The sequence below is a fragment of the Pseudophryne corroboree genome (assembly GCF_028390025.1).
Source record: "Pseudophryne corroboree isolate aPseCor3 chromosome 3 unlocalized genomic scaffold, aPseCor3.hap2 SUPER_3_unloc_80, whole genome shotgun sequence".
NCBI lineage: Eukaryota > Metazoa > Chordata > Amphibia > Anura > Myobatrachidae > Pseudophryne > Pseudophryne corroboree.
This window is the reverse complement of record NW_026967575.1, coordinates 334,929-355,170: the sequence shown is the minus strand read 5'-3', so window position 1 is coordinate 355,170 and position 20,242 is coordinate 334,929.

Below are 20,242 nucleotides of genomic sequence, written 5' to 3'. Positions count from 1 at the left end.
TCCGGGCCCGCAACATAGTTTTAATGACCTCTTCAGAAAAACCCTTAGCCCTCAAGACGGAAGCTTCCAGAGCCACGCCGTCAAAGAAAGCCGGGCTAGGTCCTGGTAGACACAGGGGCCCTGAACGAGGAGGTCTGGGCGTTGTGGAAGTAGAACTGGACGCTCTGACGACAGGCCCTGCAGGTCTGAGAACCAGTGCCGTCTGGGCCACACCGGAGCTATGAGAAGCAGATTTCCTTTTTCTTGCTTGAACTTCCGAATTACCCTGGGCAGGAGTGACACCGGAGGGAACACGTACGGCAGCCGAAACCTCCACGGCACCTCTAGCCATCTGCGAATGCTGCTTGAGGATCCCTTGTCCTTGCTATGAAGACCGGAACCTTGTGATTGTGTCGAGACGCCATCAGATCCACATCTGGAAGACCCCACTTTTCCACGAGTAGCTGAAACACTTCTGGATGGAGGCCCCACTCGCCGGCATGCACGTCCTGACGACTGAGAAAGTCTGTTTCCCAATTCAGGACTCCCGGAATGAATATTGCCAATATGGCCAGTAGATGGCATTCCGCCCAACGTAGAATCCGTGAGACTTCCTTCATTGCCAAACGGTTTCGAGTGCCTCCTTGATGATTTTGTGTAAGCCACTGTGGTGGCGATGTCCGACTGTACTTGAACAGGACGGTTCTGAATTAAATGCTGGGACAGGTTCAATGCATTGAAGACCGCCTGCAATTCCAGAATGTTGATCGAGAGGAGAGATTCCTCCTTGGTCCACCGACCCTGAAGGGAGTCCTGCTCCAGCACCACGCCCCAACCTCTTAGACTGGCACCTGTCGTCAACAGGACCCAGTTAGATATCCAGAAGGTACGACCCCTGCACAATTGTTGGTCCTGGAGCCACTAAAACAACGACAGACGGACCTCTGTAGTCAATAAGATCAATTGAGATCTGATCCGGTGAGGCAGGCCGTCCCACTTGGCTAGAATCAGCCTCTGGAGGGGGCGGGAATGGAATTGAGCATACTCCACCATGTCAAATGCTGACACCATGAGGCCCAGCACCTGCATCGCCGAATGTATCGACACTTGCGGACAAGAAAGGAAGCAACAAATCCTGTCCTGAAGCTTCAGGACTTTCTCCTGAGACAAGAACAACCTCTGGTTGTGAGTGTCCAACAGCGCTCCCAGGTGCACCATGCTCTGAGCAGGGACCAGGGAGGATTTCTTCCAGTTGATGAGCAACCCGTGGCCTTGTAGAAACCGGACCGTCATATCCAGATGACGTAGGAGAAGATCTGGGGAATTTGCCAGGATTAACAAGTCGTCCACATACGGCAGTATCCTGACCCCTTGACGGCGAAGTACCACCGTCATCACCGCCATAACCTTGGTGAAGACTCGCGGAGCCGTTGTTAAACCAAAAGGTAATGCCCGAAACTGGTAATGGAGGTTGGCAAAAGCAAACCTCAGGTATTGTTGATGTGACACTGCTATAGGAATATGCAGGTAAGCATCCTGTATGTCCGGGGAGACCATGTAGTCTCCAGGTTCCAAGGCCAGAACTATAGAGCGAAGGGTTTCCATATGGAACTTGGAAACCTTCACAAACCAGTTCAATGCCTTGAGGTTGAGAATGGGCCGGGAGGACCCATTCGGTTTCGGGACTAGAAACAGCGGAGAATAGTACCCCCGGCCCCTTTGAGCAAGAGGCATCTGTAATACGACTCCTGTATCCAGGAGGGTCTGTACCTACGAGTGTAAAGTTTTTGCCTTTGTCTGTTCCAAAGGGATGTCTGTCTGGCAAAATCTATGAGGGGGTCGGTTTTTGAAGGCTATGGCGTAACCTCGAGTGACGACTTTCCGTACCCAGGCAACTGAAGTGGTCTTTCACCATTCCTGGGTATACCCTAGAAGCCGGCCCCCCACCCTGGGATCCCCCAGGGTAAGGCCCGCCCCATCATGTGGCAGGCTTATCGGTCTTGGCAGCTGGCTGACGGGCAGCCCAGGCTCTTTTGGGCTTCGGCTTACCAGGTTTGGAAGTGCGGGCCTGCTTATGGTACGCCTGACCTTTTGCTTTACCTGAAGGACGAAAGGGGCGAAAGATCGTACCTTTAGCCTTTGACACAGAAGGAGCGGTATTAGGCAGACAGGCAGTTTTGGCAGTAGCCAAGTCAGCCACTATCTTATTTAAGTCCTCCCCAAACAGAATATCTCCCTTGAAAGAGAGTACCTCCAGGGTTTTTCTAGAATCCAGATCCACAGACCAGGATCTCAGCCACAATATCTGGCGAGCCAGGACTGACGTAACAGAGGCCTTGGCTGCTAGGATACCGGCATCAGAAGCCGCCTCTTTAATATATTGAGAAGCTGTGACAATATATGACCAGCATTGTCTAGCATGGTCAGAGGAGATTTAAGCTTCTAACTCCAAGGCCCATGCTTAAATAGCCTCTGCAGCCCATGTAGCTGCAATAGTGGGTCTTTGTGCAGCACCCGTGAGGGTGTAAATCGCTTTCAGACAACCCTCCATACGATTATCGGTAGTCTCTTTTAGAGACGTGATGGTAGTGACAGGTAGAGCTGAGGAAACCCCCATCCTAGCCACATGTGAGTCCACTGGAGGAGGAGTTTCCCAATTCTTAGACAGCTCTGGCGCGAGGGGATAGCGAGCTAGCATCTTCTTTTGAGGCACAAACTTCGTACCCGGGTTTTCCCAGGGTTCCTGACGTATATCAATTAGGTGGTCAGTGTGAGGTAAAACTTGTTTAATCACCTTCTGACGCTTGAACCTATCTGGTTTCTTAGGAGGAACGGATGGCTCGGGATCATCCGTAACCTGCAGAATTAACTTAATAGCCTCCAAAAGATCAGGAACACCCACATGTGACCACCCTCCCCATCAGCCGTATCTGAGTCAGAGCCTGTGGGGTCAGTATATGTGCCGTCTTCATCAGACGAGGTGTCAGTGACAGCAGTGGATTGTGAGGAGACAAGCGCTCGCTTAGAGGACCTCTTGGACTTAGGCGAGTGTTGGTCAGACTTTTTAGTAGTCAAGGACTGGTTAAACTTCTTCAATTGAGCAGATAAATCGTCCGCCCACGGCGGGTTAGCTGCAGGGACCACATATAGTTGTACCGGCATTGGGGATCCCACAGGGGGTGTTAGTTTATGAACTAGCATATGCAGAAGCGGCCCACGGTAGGTCAGTATGTGCCTCCGTTGCCACAGTCCCACTGGGGGGCAGGGAGCTCCCAGAACCAGAGCCCACAGCTGCTATATTCTCCTCATATGGCCCCGTGGGATCAGCAACACCGGCAGTGTGTTCTGCCTCAGAACCGTTACCCTCAGAAGCAGACATGATATAACTTGCAGTATGAGGTAACACAGTACAATTATCAGCAGCACTATACCTCTAAACCCAAACCCCTGCGCAGTGTAGTCAGCACCAGCAGAGATAAAGGAGAGATATGGTGACTAAATCACAGAGAAAAATACGTAATACAGTATATCTTTGTGAAAATCCTATATTAGATAACACCTGACGTACGCAAGTTGAGTGAAAGACACGAAATGGACACCACTCAGCTACCAAATGCACACACAGAAAATAAGAATTTACTTACCGATAATTCTATTTCTCGTAGTCCGTAGTGGATGCTGGGGACTCCGTAAGGACCATGGGGAATAGCGGCTCCGCAGGAGACTGGGCACATCTAAAGAAAGCTTTAGGACTACCTGGTGTGCACTGGCTCCTCCCCCTATGACCCTCCTCCAAGCCTCAGTTAGGATACTGTGCCCGGACGAGCGTACACAATAAGGAAGGATTCTGAATCCCGGGTAAGACTCATACCAGCCACACCAATCACACTGTACAACTTGTGATCTGAACCCAGTTAACAGCATGATAACAGAGGAGCCTCTAGAAACGATGGCTCACTACAGCAATAACCCGAATTTTTAATAACTATGTACCAGTATTGCAGACAATCCGCACTTGGGATGGGCGCCCAGCATCCACTACGGACTACGAGAAATAGAATTATCGGTAAGTAAATTCTTATTTTCTCTGACGTCCTAGTGGATGCTGGGGACTCCGTAAGGACCATGGGGATTATACCAAAGCCAAACGGGCGGGAGAGTGCGGATGACTCTGCAGCACCGAATGAGAGAACTTCAGGTCCTCCTCAGCCAGGGTATCAAATTTGTAGAATTTTACAAACGTATTTGCTCCTGACCAAGTAGCTGCTCGGCAAAGTTGTAAAGCCGACACCCCTCGGGCAGCCGCCCAAGATGAGCCCACCTTCCTTGTGGAGTGGGCATTTACAGATTTTTGGCTGTGGCAGGCCTGCCACAGAATGTGCAAGCTGAATTGTACTACAAATCCAACGAGCAATAGTCTGCTTAGAAGCAGGAGCACCCAGCCTGTTGGGTGCATACAGGATAAACAGCAAGTCAGATTTTCTGACTCCAGCCGTCCTGGAAATATATATTTTTAGGGCCCTGACAACGTCTAGCAACTTGGAGTCCTCCAAGTCCCTAGTAGCCGCAGGCACCACAATAGGTTGGTTCAGGTGAAACGCTGAAAACCACCTTAGGGAGAAACTGAGGACGAGTCCTCAATTCCGCCCTGTCCGAATGGAAAATCAGATGAGGGCTTTTACAGGATAAAGCCACCAATTCTGACACGCCCCTGGCCCAGGCCAGAGCCAACAGCATGACCACTTTTTCTGTGAGATATTTTAACTCCACAGATTTAAGTGGGTCAAACCAATGTGACTTTTGGAACCCAAAAACTACATTGAGATCCCAAAGTTCCACTGGAGGCACAAAAGGAGGTTGTATATGCAGTACCCCTTTTAAAAACGTCTGAACTTCAGGGACTGAAGCTAGTTCTTTTTGGAAGAAAATTGACAGAGCCGAAATTTGAACCTTAATGGAGCCCAATTTCAGGCCCATAGACACTCCTGTTTGCAGGAAATGTAGGAATCGACCCAGTTGAATTTCCTCCGTCGGCCTTACTGGCCTCGCACCACGCAACATATTTTCGCCAAATGCGGTGATAATGTTTTGCGGTTACATCCTTCCTGGCTTTGATCAGGATAGGGATGACTTCATTCGGAATGCCTTTTTTCCTTCAGGATCCGGCATTCAACCGCCATGCCGTCAAACACAGCCGCGGTAAGTCTTGGAACAGACAGGGTCCTTGCTGGAGCAGGTCCCTTCTTAGAGGTAGAAGCCACGGATCCTCCGTGAGCATCTCTTGAAGTTCCGGTTACCAAGTCCTTCTTGGCCAATCCGGAGCCACGAATATAGTGCTTACTCCTCTCCATCTTATCAGTCTCAGTACCTTGGGTATGAGAGGCAGAGGAGGGAACACATACCCTGACTGGTACACCCACAGTGTTACCAGAGCGTCTACAGCTATTGCCTGAGGGTCCCTTGACCTGGCGCAATACCTGTCGAGTTTTTTCCCAACGGTTTATAATATATGTGGAAGACTTCTGGGTGAAGTCCCCACACTCTCCCGGGTGGAGGTCGTGCTGAGGAAATCTGCTTCCCAGTTGTCCACTCCCGGAATGAATACTGCTGACAGTGCTATCACATGATTTTCCGCCCAGCGAAGAATCCTTGCAGCTTCTGCCATTGCCCTCCTGCTTCTTGTGCCACCCTGTCTGTTTACGTGGGTGACTGCCGTGATGTTGTCCGACTGGATCAACACCGGCTGACCTTGAAGTAGAGGTCTTGCTAAGCTTAGAGCATTGTAAATGGCCCTTAGCTTCAGGATATTTATGTGAAGTGATGTCTCCAGGCTTGACCATAAGCCCTGGATATTCCTTCCCTGTGTGACTGCTCCCCAGCCTCGCAGGCTGGCATCCGTGGTCACCAGGACCCAGTCCTGAATGCCGAATCTGCGGCCCTCTAGAAGATGAGCCCTCTGCAACCACCACAGGAGGGATACCCTTGTCCTTGGTGACAGGGTTATCCGCTGATGCATCTGAAGATGCGACCCGGACCATTTGTCCAGTAGGTCCCACTGGAAAGTTCTTGCGTGGAATCTGCCGAATGGGATTGCTTCGTAGGAAGCCACCATTTTTACCCAGAACCCTTGTGCATTGATGCACTGATACTTGGCTCGGTTTTAGGGGGTTCCTGACTAGCTCGGATAACTCCCTGGCTTTCTCATCCGGGAGAAACACCTTTTTTTCTGGACTGTGTCCAGGATCATCCCTAGGAACAAAAGACAAGTCGTCGGAACCAGCTGCGATTTTGGAATATTGAGAATCCAATCGTGCTGCCGCCACACTACCGGAGATAGTGCTACATCGACCTCCCACTGTTCCCTGGATCTTACCCTTATTAGGGAATCGTCCAAGTAAAGGATAACTAAAATTCATCATTTCGGCCATTACTTTAGTAAAGACCCGGGGTGCCGTGGACCATCCCTACGGCAGCGTCTGAACTGATAGTGACAGTTCTGTACCATAACCTGAGGTACCCTTGGTGAGAAGGGTACATTTTGACATGAAGGTAAGCATCCTTGATGTCCCGAGACATCATGTAGTCCCTTCTTCCAGGTTCGCAATCACTGCTCTGAGTGACTCAATCTTGACTTTGAACCTCTGTATGTAAGTGTTCAAAGATTTTAGAATTTAGATTTAGAATCGGTCTCACCGAGCCATCTGGCTTCGGTACCACAATAGTGTGGAATAATACCCCGTTCCCTGTTGCAGGAGGGGTACCTTGATTATCACCTGCTGGGAATACAGCTTGTGAATGGCTTCCAACTCTGCCTCCCTGTCAGGGGGAGACGTCGGTAGAGCCGCCCTTTTGGAAACGGCGATGGGGAGACGTCTCGATTTCCAATTTGTACCCCTGAGATATTACCTGAAGGATCCAGGGGTATATTTGCGAGTGAGGCCACTGCGCACTGAAATTCATTGAGAACGGGCCCCCACCGTGCCTGAGCTTGTAAAGCCCTAGCGTCATACTGAGGGCTTGGCAGAGGCGGGAAAGGGTTTCTGTTCCTGGGAACTGGCTGATCTCTGCAGCCTTTTTCCTCTCTCTCTGTCACGAGCAGAAAAGAGGAACCTTTTGTCCGCTTGCCAACAAGGACTGCGCCTGATAATACGGCGTCTTATTTTGAGAGGCGACCTGGGGTACAAACGTGGATTTCCCAGCTGTTGCCGTGGCCACCAGGTCTGAAAGACCGACCCCCAAATGTCCCCTTTTTTAAAGCAATACTTCCAAATGCCGTTTGGAATCCGCTTCACCTGACCACTTTACTGGTAGAATTGGACAACGCACTTATACTTGATGCCAGTCGACAAATATTCCGCTGTGCATCATGTATATATAGAAAAGCATCTATTAAATGCTCTATAGGCAATAATATTCTGTCCTTATCTAGGATATCAATATTTCCAGTCAGGGAATCCGACCACGCCAACCCAGCACTGCCCATCCAGGCTGAGGCGATTGCTGGTCGCAGTATAACACCAGTATGTGTGTAAATACATTTTAGGATACCCTCCTGCTTTCTATCAGCAGGATCCTTAAGGGCGGCCATCTCAGGAGAGCGTAGAGCCCTTTTCTTACAAGCGTGTGAGCGCCTTATCCCCCTAGGGGGTGTTTCCCAATGCACCTTAACCTCTGGCGGGAAAAGGTATACTGCCAATAACTTTTTTGAAAATTATCAATTGTTATCGGGGGGAAACCCACGCATCATCACACACCTCATTTTATTTCCTCAGATTCAGGAAAACTACAGGTAGTTTTTCCTCACCGAACATAATACCCCTTTTTGGTGGTACTTGTATTATCAGAAAAGTGTAAAACATTTTCCATTGCCTCTATCATGTAACGTGTGGCCCTACTGGAAAAACACGGTTGTCTCTTCACCGTCGACACAGGAATCAGTATCCGTGTCGGCGTCTGCATCTGCCATCTGAGGTAACGGGCGCTTTAGAGCCCCTGACGGCCTATGAGACGTCTGGACAGGCACAAGCTGAGTAGCCGGCTGTCTCATGTCAACCACTGTCTTTTCTACAGAGCTGACACTGTCACGTAATTTTCAACAGTACATCCACTCAGGTGTCGACCCCCTAGGGGGTGACAGCACTATTACAGACAATTTGCTCCGTCTCCACATCATTTTTCTCCTCATACATGTCGACACAAACGTACCGACACACAGCACATACACAGGGAATGCTCTGATAGAGGACAGGACCCCACGAGCCCTTTGGGGAGACAGAGGGAGAGTTTGCCAGCACACACCAGAGCGCTATATATATACAGGGATAACCTTATATAAGTGTTTTTCCCCTTATAGCTGCTGTATGTTTTAATACTGTGCCTAATTAGTGCCCCCCTCTCTTTTTTTAACCCTTTCTGTAGTGTAGTGACTGCAGGGGAGAGCCAGGGAGCTTCCCTCCAACTGAGCTGTGAGGGAAAATGGCGCTTGTGTGCTGAGGAGATAGGCTCCGCCCCCTTCACGGCGGCCTTTTCTCCCGCTTTTCTCAGGAAAACTGGCAGGGGTTAAATGCATCCATATAGCCCAGGAGTTATATGTGATGCATTTCTTTAGCCATATAAGGTTTTTAATCGTTTTTAATGCGTCTCAGGGCGCTGCCCCCCCAGCGCCCTGCACCCTCAGTGACTGAAGTGTGAAGTGTGCTGAGAGCAATGGCGCACAGCTGCGGTGCTGTGCGCTACCTTATTTGAAGACAGGAACGTCTTCTGCCGCCGATTTTTCCGGACCTCTTCGTTCTTCTGGCTCTGTAAGGGGGCCGGCGGCGCGGCTCCGGGACCCATCCAAGCTGGGCCTGTGATCGTCCCTCTGGAGCTTAATGTCCAGTAGCCAAGAAGCCCAATCCACTCTGCAAGCAGGTGAGTTCGCTTCTTCTTCCCTTAGTCCCTCGATGCAGTGAGCCTGTTGCCAGCAGGTCTCACTGAAAATAACAAAACCTAATCTAAAACTTTCACTAAGAAGCTCAGGAGAGCCCCTAGTGTGCACCCTTCTCGTTCGGGCACAGAGATCTAACTGAGGCTTGAAGGAGGGTCATAGGGGGAGGAGCCAGTGCACACCAGGTAGTCCTAAAGCTTTCTTTAGATGTGCCCAGTCTCCTGCGGAGCCGCTATTCCCCATGGTCCTTACGGAGTCCCCAGCATCCACTAGGACGTCAGAGAAATAGACGTTATGGTAAGAACTTACCATTGATAACGTGATTTCTCTTATGTCCACAGGTATCCACAGGATAACATTGGGATATGATTGAGCAACAGCGGCAATGGCACCAACACGGTCACGAGCTTTCTGGCCTCCCAGGATGCATCGGGGCCTTCACCATATAGTACCGCCCACTGACATAGTCAAATCAGTCCTTTCCACAGCGATTTAGGCAGGAGCATCAGAGACCTATTTAGGCGATAAGAACACACATGCACACCCTTCCTTATCAACGGTAAGTTCTTACCATAACGTCTATTTCTCTGGCTGGGTCCACAGGATTATCCACAGGATAACATTGGGATTCCCAAATCCATTTTAGTGGTGGGGACGCTCCTGATTGCACAGGAAGACCTTTCACCCAAAGTCTGCGTCATGAGAGGCAAAAGTATCCAAGGCATAATGTCTAATGAATGTGTTTATGGAAGACCATGTGGCTGCCCTACATATCTGTTCTGCAGAAGCACCCTGTTGTACTGCCCATGAAGGACCTACCTTACGTGTAGAGTGTGCAGAGACATTAGCCGGAATAGGGAGATCTGCATGAGAATAAGCTTCTGATATTACCATTCGGAGCCATCTCGCCAGCGTTTGTTTACTAGCAGGCCATCCTCTTCTATGGAATCCGTAGAGGATGAAGAGGGAATCTGTTCTCCTGATGGCACTAGTACGATCTATGTAGATTCTTAAAGCTCGGACTACGTCCAGCGACGCTTCTCCCGCCGATAGTCCCGATACCTGAAAAGCTGGGACTACAATCTCTTCATTCAGGTGAAACTTTGACACCACCTTTGGAAGATAACCAGATCTCGTTCTGAGAACTGCTCTGTCTGGAAAAAAACTTAGGAAAGGAGACTTACACGATAACGCTCCTAAATCTGACACTCTTCTGGCTGACGCCAATGCCAGTAGAAAAAGTACTGTAGCCGTTAGCCACTTCAAGATCTGCTCTCTTAAGTGGTTCAAACGAAGGACCCTGGAGGAATTTTAGAACTAAATTCAAATCCCAGGAAGCTGCAGGAGGAACAAATGGAGGTTGAATATGTACCATTCCCTGAAAGAAAGTACATACATCCTGTAATTCAGCAATCTTTCGCTGAAACCATACAGTTAATGCTGATACTTGAACTCTCAAAGAAGCAACCTTCAAACCCTTATCCAACCCTGCTTCAAGGAAATCCAAAATTCTGGATACTTTAAAAGATCTTGGATTCAAATTTTTCCAGTCCACCAATGATCTGGACGTTGAGGGAGCAGTATTGGTGCTTCCACGGACATTCTTAGCAGATATGTGTACCAATGCCCTCTTGGCCAAGCTGGAGCTATCAGAATTATCGCTCCCTTTGCTTGCTTTATTTTTCTCACTACTCTGGGTAACAGAGATATTGGAGGGAACAGATATGCCAGATGAAACTTCCATTCTACTGACAGTGCATCTACAAGGACCGCTCCTGGGTCCCTTGTTCTCGATCCGTACCTTGGAACTTTGTTGTTTAGATGAGACGCCATAAGGTCTATCTCTGGTAGACCCCATCTGTTCACTAATGTCTGAAACACTTCTGGGTGTAATGCCCATTCGGTTTCCTGAATGGTGTGTCGACTGAGAAAACCCGCTTCCCAGTTCAGAACACCTGGGACAAACACCGCTGACAATGCTGGGAGATGGAGTTCTGCCCATCTTAGAATGGGAGTCACTTCCTCCATCAATCTTTTGCTGTGAGTTCCTCCTTGATGATTGAGGTACGCTACTGCTGTCGCATTGTCTGAGCGGATCTGGACCGGTCTACCTCGCAGACTGTCCTTTGCCTGAACTAGAGCCCTGTAAATGGCCCTTATTTCCAACAGATTTATTGGCAGGAGACTTTCCCTTGCGGTCCATTTTTCCTGGAACCACAGGCTTCCGAGTACCGTACCCCAGCCTTGCAGGCTGGCATCTGTTGTCAGGACTTGCCACTCTTTTATCCAAAAGGGTCTCCCCTTGTTTAAATGGTCGATCTGTAGCCACCACGCTAGAGACCTTTTTACGTTACTGGAAACTTTATCATCTATCTGCTTTTTTATCGACTGATGATTTCCGTTCCATTTGGTCAGAATAAGGTGCTATAGTGGTCTGGAGTGGAATTGCGTATACTCCACCATGTCGAAGGTTGATACCATCAGACCAAACAGTCGCATTGCTGCATGGACTGACATTGTCTGGGCTTGCAACGCTTCCTGAGTCATGACCTGCACCTTGACTATCTTTTTCTCTGGTAAGACACTTTCTGTAGGTCTGAATCAAATATGGCTCCCAAATGAACCATCCACTGTGACGGATTCAGAGACGACTTCTCCCAATTTATGAGCCACCCATGTCTCTGTAGACAAACTATCGTCTGTTGGAGATGGCTCAAAAGTAAATCTTGCGAATGTGCTAAGATTAACAGGTCGTCGAGGTATGGGAATATTCTTATCCCCTGTTTGCGCAGACAAGCTGCCATAACCACCATGATCTTGGTAAACACCCTCGGTGCTGTTGCTAGCCTGAAGGGCAGAGCTTGGAACTGAAAATGTTCCTGGAGGATGGTAAACCTGAGGTAACACTGATGAGACAGTGTTATAGGCACATGTAGGTAAGCATCCCGTACACCCAGAGATACCATGTAATCTCCCGGTTCCATGGCCAACATTATGGAGTGCAACGTCTCCATGTGGAACTTCGGGATCCAAATGTATTTGTTTAACATTTTTAGATTGAGAATTGGTCGATATGACCCATTTGGCTTCTGGATCAGAAATAGATTGGAGTAAAACCCCTGTCCCCTTTGTGATGGAGGTACTGGGACAATCACACCAGACTGCAGTAATTTTTGGACTGCTTCTTGCAGGGCATTGGCCTTCGACTCTATACGAGACGGGCTGGTGCAAAAAAATCTTTGAGGAGGCTGCCTCCTGAATGGGAACCCATACCCCTGAGATACCACCTTCTGCACCCAAGCATCTGTTGTTGACTGTTGCCATATGTGTGCAAAAAGAAGGAGTCGGCCCCCAACCCTGGAATCCTCCAGGCGGAGGCCCGTCTCTTCAGGCTGATGGTTTCTGTTCAGGCTTGGAAGCTGGCTTTTTGCTAGCCCACTGCTTCCTACCCCTGGTTTTGATTGAACTGGGGTTGCTTAGACTCTTTAGCTTTCGCTTTACTTTGCTAATGAAATGAGCAAAACTTTAAACCCTTGGAGTTAGGGTTATAAATAGCCGGAAATCTGACCTTCTTTGATTCAGCCTCTGATTCTAGGATATCAGATGATGGTTTCCCAAACAATATATTACCAACGAAAGGCAATGCTTCCAATTCTTTCTTGGATTCCGCATCTGCTTTCCAGGTACGTAGCCAAACTGCTTTGCGAGCTGCTACTGTCAAGGCTGAAGCTTTAGAAGCAACTGTACCCATATCAATTGCTGCTTGTTCTAAGTATTGGGCAGATTGTCTCAAACGGCTTAAAAGGTACTCTTGCTCCGAAAGTAGGAGAAGAGATGTAATTTTCTAGTTCCTCTATCCATTCGTCCATTGCCTTTGCTACCCAGGCCGAAGCCACAGCAGGTCTTACCACTGCTCCTACTAGAGAAAATAAATTTTTCAAAAAACTATCTACCCTTCTGTCTGTGACATCATTTAGCGAGGTAGATGACAGTGGTCAAGCAGATTTATGGACAATCACAGAACATGTGCATCTACTTTTGGAGGAACTTCTCTTTTCGAACAATCCGCAGCTGGAAATGGATAATAAGAATTCCATCTTTTCGGAATCTTATATTTCTTACTGGGCGTCGCCCAAGACTCTCCATGATTTGTGTCAGTTCATCTGACGCTGGGAATTCAGTTTTCACTGATTTTGTTTGTTTAAACACAGGTGCTTTAGATGTTAACACTGTTTTAGCTGGCTCTTCCAAAGAGAGAACAGCCTTCACAGCATCAGTAAGTTCAGCTACATCCTCTGAACTAAAGCTCTGCGACTGATCATCATACGGTGTATTTGAATCTACTGTATCATCATCTGTTGTATCATCTTGTGTAGTCTGCCACATAGACGCATCTGTCTTAGTCTTACCTGTCCCTTGGTTGCTTGTAGAGGCTACTGGAACCAAGCCGTAGGAAGGGAGCTGCATGTATGGGCTAATAGTGTAACCTAACCCTTGAGGTGGTGCTACCGGAGCTAACCTGTCCGCTATTGAAGATAGAGTCTTTGCGACCATATTCCATGGTGGCTCTGTTGGTGGTTGAACCAACTCCTGTTTTTTACTTTGCTGAAAAGCAAAACAGTTTGCACACAAACCCTCATAAGTGACCAATTGATTCATATCAATTACCCCTGACTTACAAGATAAGCATGTTAGGGATGTAGGAGTGCTTGATAAATTCTCCTCATCACTTTTGCCGCTCACAGACATGGTAATAATCTGTTAATGACTACACAATTTGTGACTGAAAATCATCTATATATGAGTATATAGAAGTGAAATCAATCTGACCACAGTGCACCTGATTTGAGGGTCAGAACAGGACTGACATTACACAGAAAAGTCAGCACACATACTAGCAGTCAGTCACATGTTAAAGCATTAGACATTGCCATATGAGAATACAACCTCCGTAACAACTTATACATAAGTCAGAAAATTGTACTTCTGTTTTTAACTGGTTATTTTCCAACATAACATGCAGAAAACACAGTAATATACAGGTCTCATATGCAATATGTGCTAAAACTTAACAATGCATACTAAGAAGTAGAGAAATTTTAGTACTGTATACCCTGCCTCCGGAGAGTGGGATACAGGGAGACTCACCACACTTCCATATCCAAGCAAAGACGCTCGTAAGACGCTGAGTGGATTCAGACGCTACTGATGTACACTACCGCACTTATATAACTAATAACGGACACAGCCGCTCCTGCGGACACGGACGCTCAGCGACTTCCACGTGTATGCAGACGCTAAGGCCTGCGACTAGGTCTAAGCGGGATCTCTAGTGTACACAACCGCAGCGTCTAAGCTGCGACCGAGTACCCTCGTGGTAGCGTCTGAGCCGGAAGTGAGGTCATTCAGTTCATGAAACGAGAGACTGCCCATGAACTCGGAGGAGGGGCGGCCAGGAGAGCGTCTGAATCTCCCCGTTGACTTAAACTCTAAGGATCGTGGCCTCTATATAGGCCTGGCGCCTATGATCCCTAGAGCATAGCGCTGTCGCACCAGAGAGTGTTCGGCGCATCAACACACTGTTTGTAGTCTCCACCAAAGGCAGCGTAGCTGTGTCCTGACCCCTCTAGTAAGCGGAAGTCCATAGACTCACCGTCTCCCCATGCTCCGGCCACAGCCTGGTTACGTCTGCTGGTCGTGCTAGAACATCAGAGACAGACGCCCGTCGAGACAGCACTGTACCGTGAAGGTAAGCGTTGTTACGACCCGGTGGGGAGTTGTTGGAGCGACTCTTTCTAGCATGCGTTTAAGACGCTATTAACAAAAGTCGCTCAAAAAAACATAGTAAGACTATAAAAATGAAATAATAAAAGCTTGAGGCTATTCTCACAGCAGCTCTGTGACCATGCGGCTTCCTGCCGCACCAAGCAAAAAACTGATCTGACTGAGTCAGTGGGCGGGACTATATGGTGAAGGCCCCGATGCATCCTGGGAGGCCAGAAAGATTGTGACCGTGTTGGTGCCATTTCCGCTGTCCCTCAACCATATCCCAATGTTTTCCTGTGGACCCAGCCTGAGAAAGTCACAGTTTGTACAATGCAGGGGTTATTATTGACAATAATACTGCACTGGACTAGCTTATATTGCTAAATAGTTAATAGATATAACAGTACACAGTAAGAACTGGATGTATATCACAGGGTAATTGTACTATAAAACCCTGACTAAATGCACTCTTTCTTAAGTGTCATGTAAAGTCACAGCGCTGACAACCAGGCGGCTTTACATAGGAGGATTTGCCCAAGCATTCCCAGGAACAGTGAGCTGAGGGATAATGGCGCCGCAGACACTGACAGGGAGTGAGGAAAAGACAGAGATGCAGCTCCAGGGCGGGAACACTTGCTGGAAATGGCGCCCTGGGGATGGGGGAGGGCCTTCAGGTCTAAGCCTTATCCCCTCTGCTGGCAAAACCACCGGGTATTGTGGGCGATATAAAAACCGGTTTAGAGAGAATACCTGACCTGCGCCCATGCCCTGGTGATCTAGTGGGATCGCCTGTACTGCCAAAGTGTCCACCGCCAGCGTGCGCGGCCCGCCTCCCACTGACCACGACGGATCGCGATAAAGACAGGGTCCCACAAGCGGGATCCACTTACCACCTCCCAAAGCGCAGCCATGCGATCCTAGAGAGCCCCAGTCGTGTGTGTCTAACATGAAGAAAACCGGAGCCTCCGCTGTAGGTACCCGGCAACCAGGGCTCGGGAGTGTACAGCACCACTGGGGAGAGCTGGAGCTGAAGCAGTGAATGTTACAAGACATTTACCACCACTGCTGCCCTTGAAGTCTTCACTTTTTACTTCATAAAAAGCTTTCCTCAGGGCTGCTTGGAGCAGCCCCGCTGTTAAGTGCCTGCTTACTGCAGCACCAACTTACAGAACTGAGCTCTGTGCAGGGAGGCGCGGTGATATAGGAGGCGGTGCTGTGCATACTTGGAACAGTCAAAGCTTTGAGCCTGTTGGTGCCTCGGATCAAGAGCCTACTCTACACCCTATTGTCCAATCCTTGTGGAGCCCAGTGTACCCCGCAGCTGAAATGCTGTTTTCTCATACATCCTAGAGGATGCTGGGGTCCATTTCATGACCATGGGGTTTATACCAAAGCTCCAGTATGGGCGGGAGAGTGCGGATGACCCTGCAGCACCGATTGACCGAACTTGAGGTCTTCATCGGCCAAGGTGTCAAACTTGTAGAATTTAGCAAATGTGTTTGACCCTGACCAAGTAGCTGCTCGACAGTTGCAAGTTGCAATGCCGAGACCCCCCGGTCAGCCGCCCAGGAGGAGCCCACCTTCCTAGTAGAATGGGCCTTCACTGACTTCGGTAACGGCAATCCAGCCATAGAATGAGCTTGCTGAATCGTACCTCTGATCCAGCGGCGTGCAATAGTCTGCTTGGAAGCAGGACACCCAATTTTGTTGGGAGCATACAGGACAAAGACTCTGTTTTCCGTATTCTAGCTGTTCTAGCGACATAAATCTTCAAAGCCCTAACCACATCTAGATACTTTGAATAAGTGAATGTGTCAGAAATTACTGGCACCACAATAGGTTGGTTTATGTGGAAAGATGAAACCACCTTTGGAAGAAAATGTTGATGAGTTCTCAACTCTGCCCTATCTTCATGGAAGATCAGGTAAGGGCTCTTGTGAGGCAAGGCCCCCAATTCAGACACCCGCCGTGCGGATGTCAATGCCAAAAGCATCACCACTTTCCAAATGAGAAACTTCTACTTTATGTCTTGTAGAGGCTCAAACCAATCCGATTGAAGGAACTGCAACATCACATTAAGGTCCCATGGTGCCACTGGAGGCACAAATGGAGGCTGGATGTGCAGAACCCCTTTCACGAAGGTCTGAACCTCTCGAAGAGAGGCCAATTGTTTTTGGAAGAACACTGACAAGGCCGAAATATGGACCTTGATTGATCCCAATCGGAGGCCCGCCTCCACACCAGCCTACAGAAATTGGAGAAAACGTCCCAACTGAAACTCTTCCGTAGGAGCCTTCTTGGATTCACACCAAGATACATATTTTCTCCAAATACGGTGGTAATGTTTCGACGTTACGCCTTTCCTGGCCTGAATAAGAGTGGGGATGACTTCCTTGGGAATACCCTTTCGGGCTAGGCTTCGCCGCTCAACAGCCATGCCGTCAAACGTAGCCGCGGTAAGTCTTGATACATGCACGGCCCCTGCTGTAACAGGTCCTCGCGAAGAGGAAGAGGCAGAGGATCTTCTATAAGCTACTCCAGAAGATCTGGGTACCAAGCCCTCCTTGGCCAGTCTGGGGCAATGAAGATTGCTCAAACTCCTGTTCTTCTTATGATCCTGAGCACTTTTGGGATCAGCAGAAGTGGATGGAAGACATACACTGACCGGAAAACCCACTAGGCCACTAGCGCATCCACCGCTAATGCTCGAGGGTCTCTCGACCAGGAAAAATATCTCTGAAGCTTCTTGTTGAGACGAGATGCCATCATGTCTACTTGAGGAACTCCCAAAAGACTTGTTACCTCTGCGAAGACTTCTTGGTGGAGGCCCCACTCTCCTGGATGGAGATCATGTCTGCTTAGGAAGTCTGCTTCCCAGTTGTCTACTCCCGGAATGAAAATTGCTGACAGAGCCTTTAGATGTCTTTCTGCCCAGAGGAGGATCTTCGTCACCTCTGCCATTGCCGCTCTGCTTTTCGTTCCACCCTGCCTGTTTATATACGCGACTGCTGTTACATTGTCCGACTGGATCTGCATGGGATGATCTTGAAGATGTACCGCTTGTTGAAAGCCGTTGTAAATGGCGCTCAATTCCAGCACGTTTATGTGAAGGCAGGCTTCCTGACCATTTCCCCAGCCTCGGAGACTTGCATTTGTGGTCACCAGGAGCCAGGCCTGAATCCTGAATCTGCGTACCTCCAGTAGGTGAGAGCTGTGTAACCACCACAGGAGTGAAATCCTGGCTTTTGACGACAGGATTATCTTTCGGTGCATGTGTAGGTGGGAACCCGACCACTTGTCCAACAGGTCCCTGATGGATCGACACACTTGTTGGCTTCAATATCAGTTTTATACCATTTTCTGGATTTCCAGAGCCTTTTCCACCGGAAGAAAAACTCTGAACTTCTGTGTCCAGGATCATCCCGAGAAAAGACAACCATGTCATTGGTTCCAACTGTGACTTTGGATAATTTATAATCCAACCGTGTTGTTGGAGTATGGACAGGGAGAGTGTGACTCCTTTTTGACGCAGGAGAACCATCATCTCCGCCATCACCTTGGTGAATACCCTCGGTGCCGTGGAGACACCGAAAGGCAACGTCTGGAATTGGTAATGGCAATCCTAAACCGCGAATCTCAGATAAGCATGGTGAGGAGGATAAATGGGAACATGCAGGTAAGCATCCTTTATGTCTACCGACACCATGTAGTGTAGTCCCCCTCCTCCAGGCTGGAAATCACTGCCCGGAGTGATTCCATCTTGAACTTGAACAGTTTTAAGTAGAGATTCAGATTTTTTAGGTTTAGGATCGGCCTGACCGAGCCGTCCAGCTTCAGAACTACAAAAAATAGGATTTTAGTACCTACCGGTAAATCCTTTTCTCCTAGTCCGTAGAGGATGCTGGGGACTCCAAAAGGACCATGGGGTATAGACGGATCCGCAGGAGCTTGGGCACACTATAAAAACTTAAACTGGGTGTGTACTGGCTCCTCCCTCTATGCTCCTCCTCCAGACCTCAGTTAGAAAACTGTGCCCAGGAGAGATGGACATTTCGAGGAAAGAATTTATCATTTAAACACAGTGAGTGTTATACCAGCTCACACCACGAACATACCGCAAGACATGGCCTTCAACAGAATTCCAGCCCACGGTAAGAAAACCATACAGCCATATGCTGAGAGAATATGTAACACAACCTGTGTGTCAGCCTACCAACAATAAAAATCCACATGCCATGTCATGAACAATGTCAGCGATAGCCTGACAGAGAAGAAACACCACAAAGTGCAACCAAAATCAAAACCTGCAGACACAGTACGCACTGGGACGGGCGCCCAGCATCCTCTACGGACTAGGAGAAAAGGATTTACCGGTAAGTACTAAAATCCTATTTTCTCTTACGTCCTAGGGGATGCTGGGGACTCCAAAAGGACCATGGGGTCTATACCAAAGCTCCAGAACGGGCGGGAGAGTGCAGACGACTCTGCAGCACCGATTGAGCAAACATGAGGTTCCCATCATCCAGGGTATCAACCTTGTAGAACTTAGCAAAGGTGTTTGAAACCCGACCAAGTAACCGCTCGGCAAAGTTAACCCGCTGAGACAACTTGGGCATCCGCCCAACAATAACCCATCTTCCTAGTAGAATGGGTCTCCCCCGACTTTGAAAACGGCAATCCAGCCGTAGAACTAGCACACAGAATCGTATCACAGATCCAGCGTGTAACAGACCGGAGAGACGCAGGCGCCCAAGCACGCTGGGAGCATACCGGACAAACAGAGCCTCTGTTTCCCCAAACTGAGCCCAATTGGCGACATAAATCTTCACAGCCCTGCCTTCATCTAGAGAGATTAAATCAGCCAATGCTGAAGCTACCACAGGCGTAGAAAAAGGCAGGTTTTTGATAAACCCCGAAAACCCTTTTCGGCAGAACTACTATCCGAGTTCTCAATTCTATCCACTTGGAAGATCAAACAGCTCTTGTGAGCTCTTGTGAGACAAAGCCGCTACTTCCGACAACCGCCTTGCGGACGCCTAAAAAGTAAAAACATGACCACTCTCCAAGAGAGAAATTTTAACACAACCTTTAATAAAGGTTCCAATCAGTGAGACACAAGAAACGCAACACCACGTCAAGAGCCCACTGTGCCAATGGGGCACAAATGGAGGTTGGATGAGCAGTACTCCTTTCACAAAAGTCTGAACTTCCGGAAAAGGCGGGCAATTCTTTTTTTTTTTTTTACAGAAAATTTACACGGCCAAAACTGTCCTGAAACGGAGCCTAACTGTAGGCCAGCATCCACTCCTGCTTGCAAAGAACGGAGAAGAACGACTCAGCTGAAAATCTACCGTAGGAAGCTTCTTAGATTTACCCCAAGACACATATTCACGCCAAAGACGGTGTTAAGGCTTCGCCGTAACTTCTTTTTTAGCCTGAAGAAGTGTAAAAAAATGACCTCACTGGGAATACCCGATCGGACTAGGGTATGGCGTTCAACCGCTACCCCCTTAAATGCAGCCGCAATAAGTCCTGATACACACTCGGATCTTGCTGTAACAGTTCCTCCCG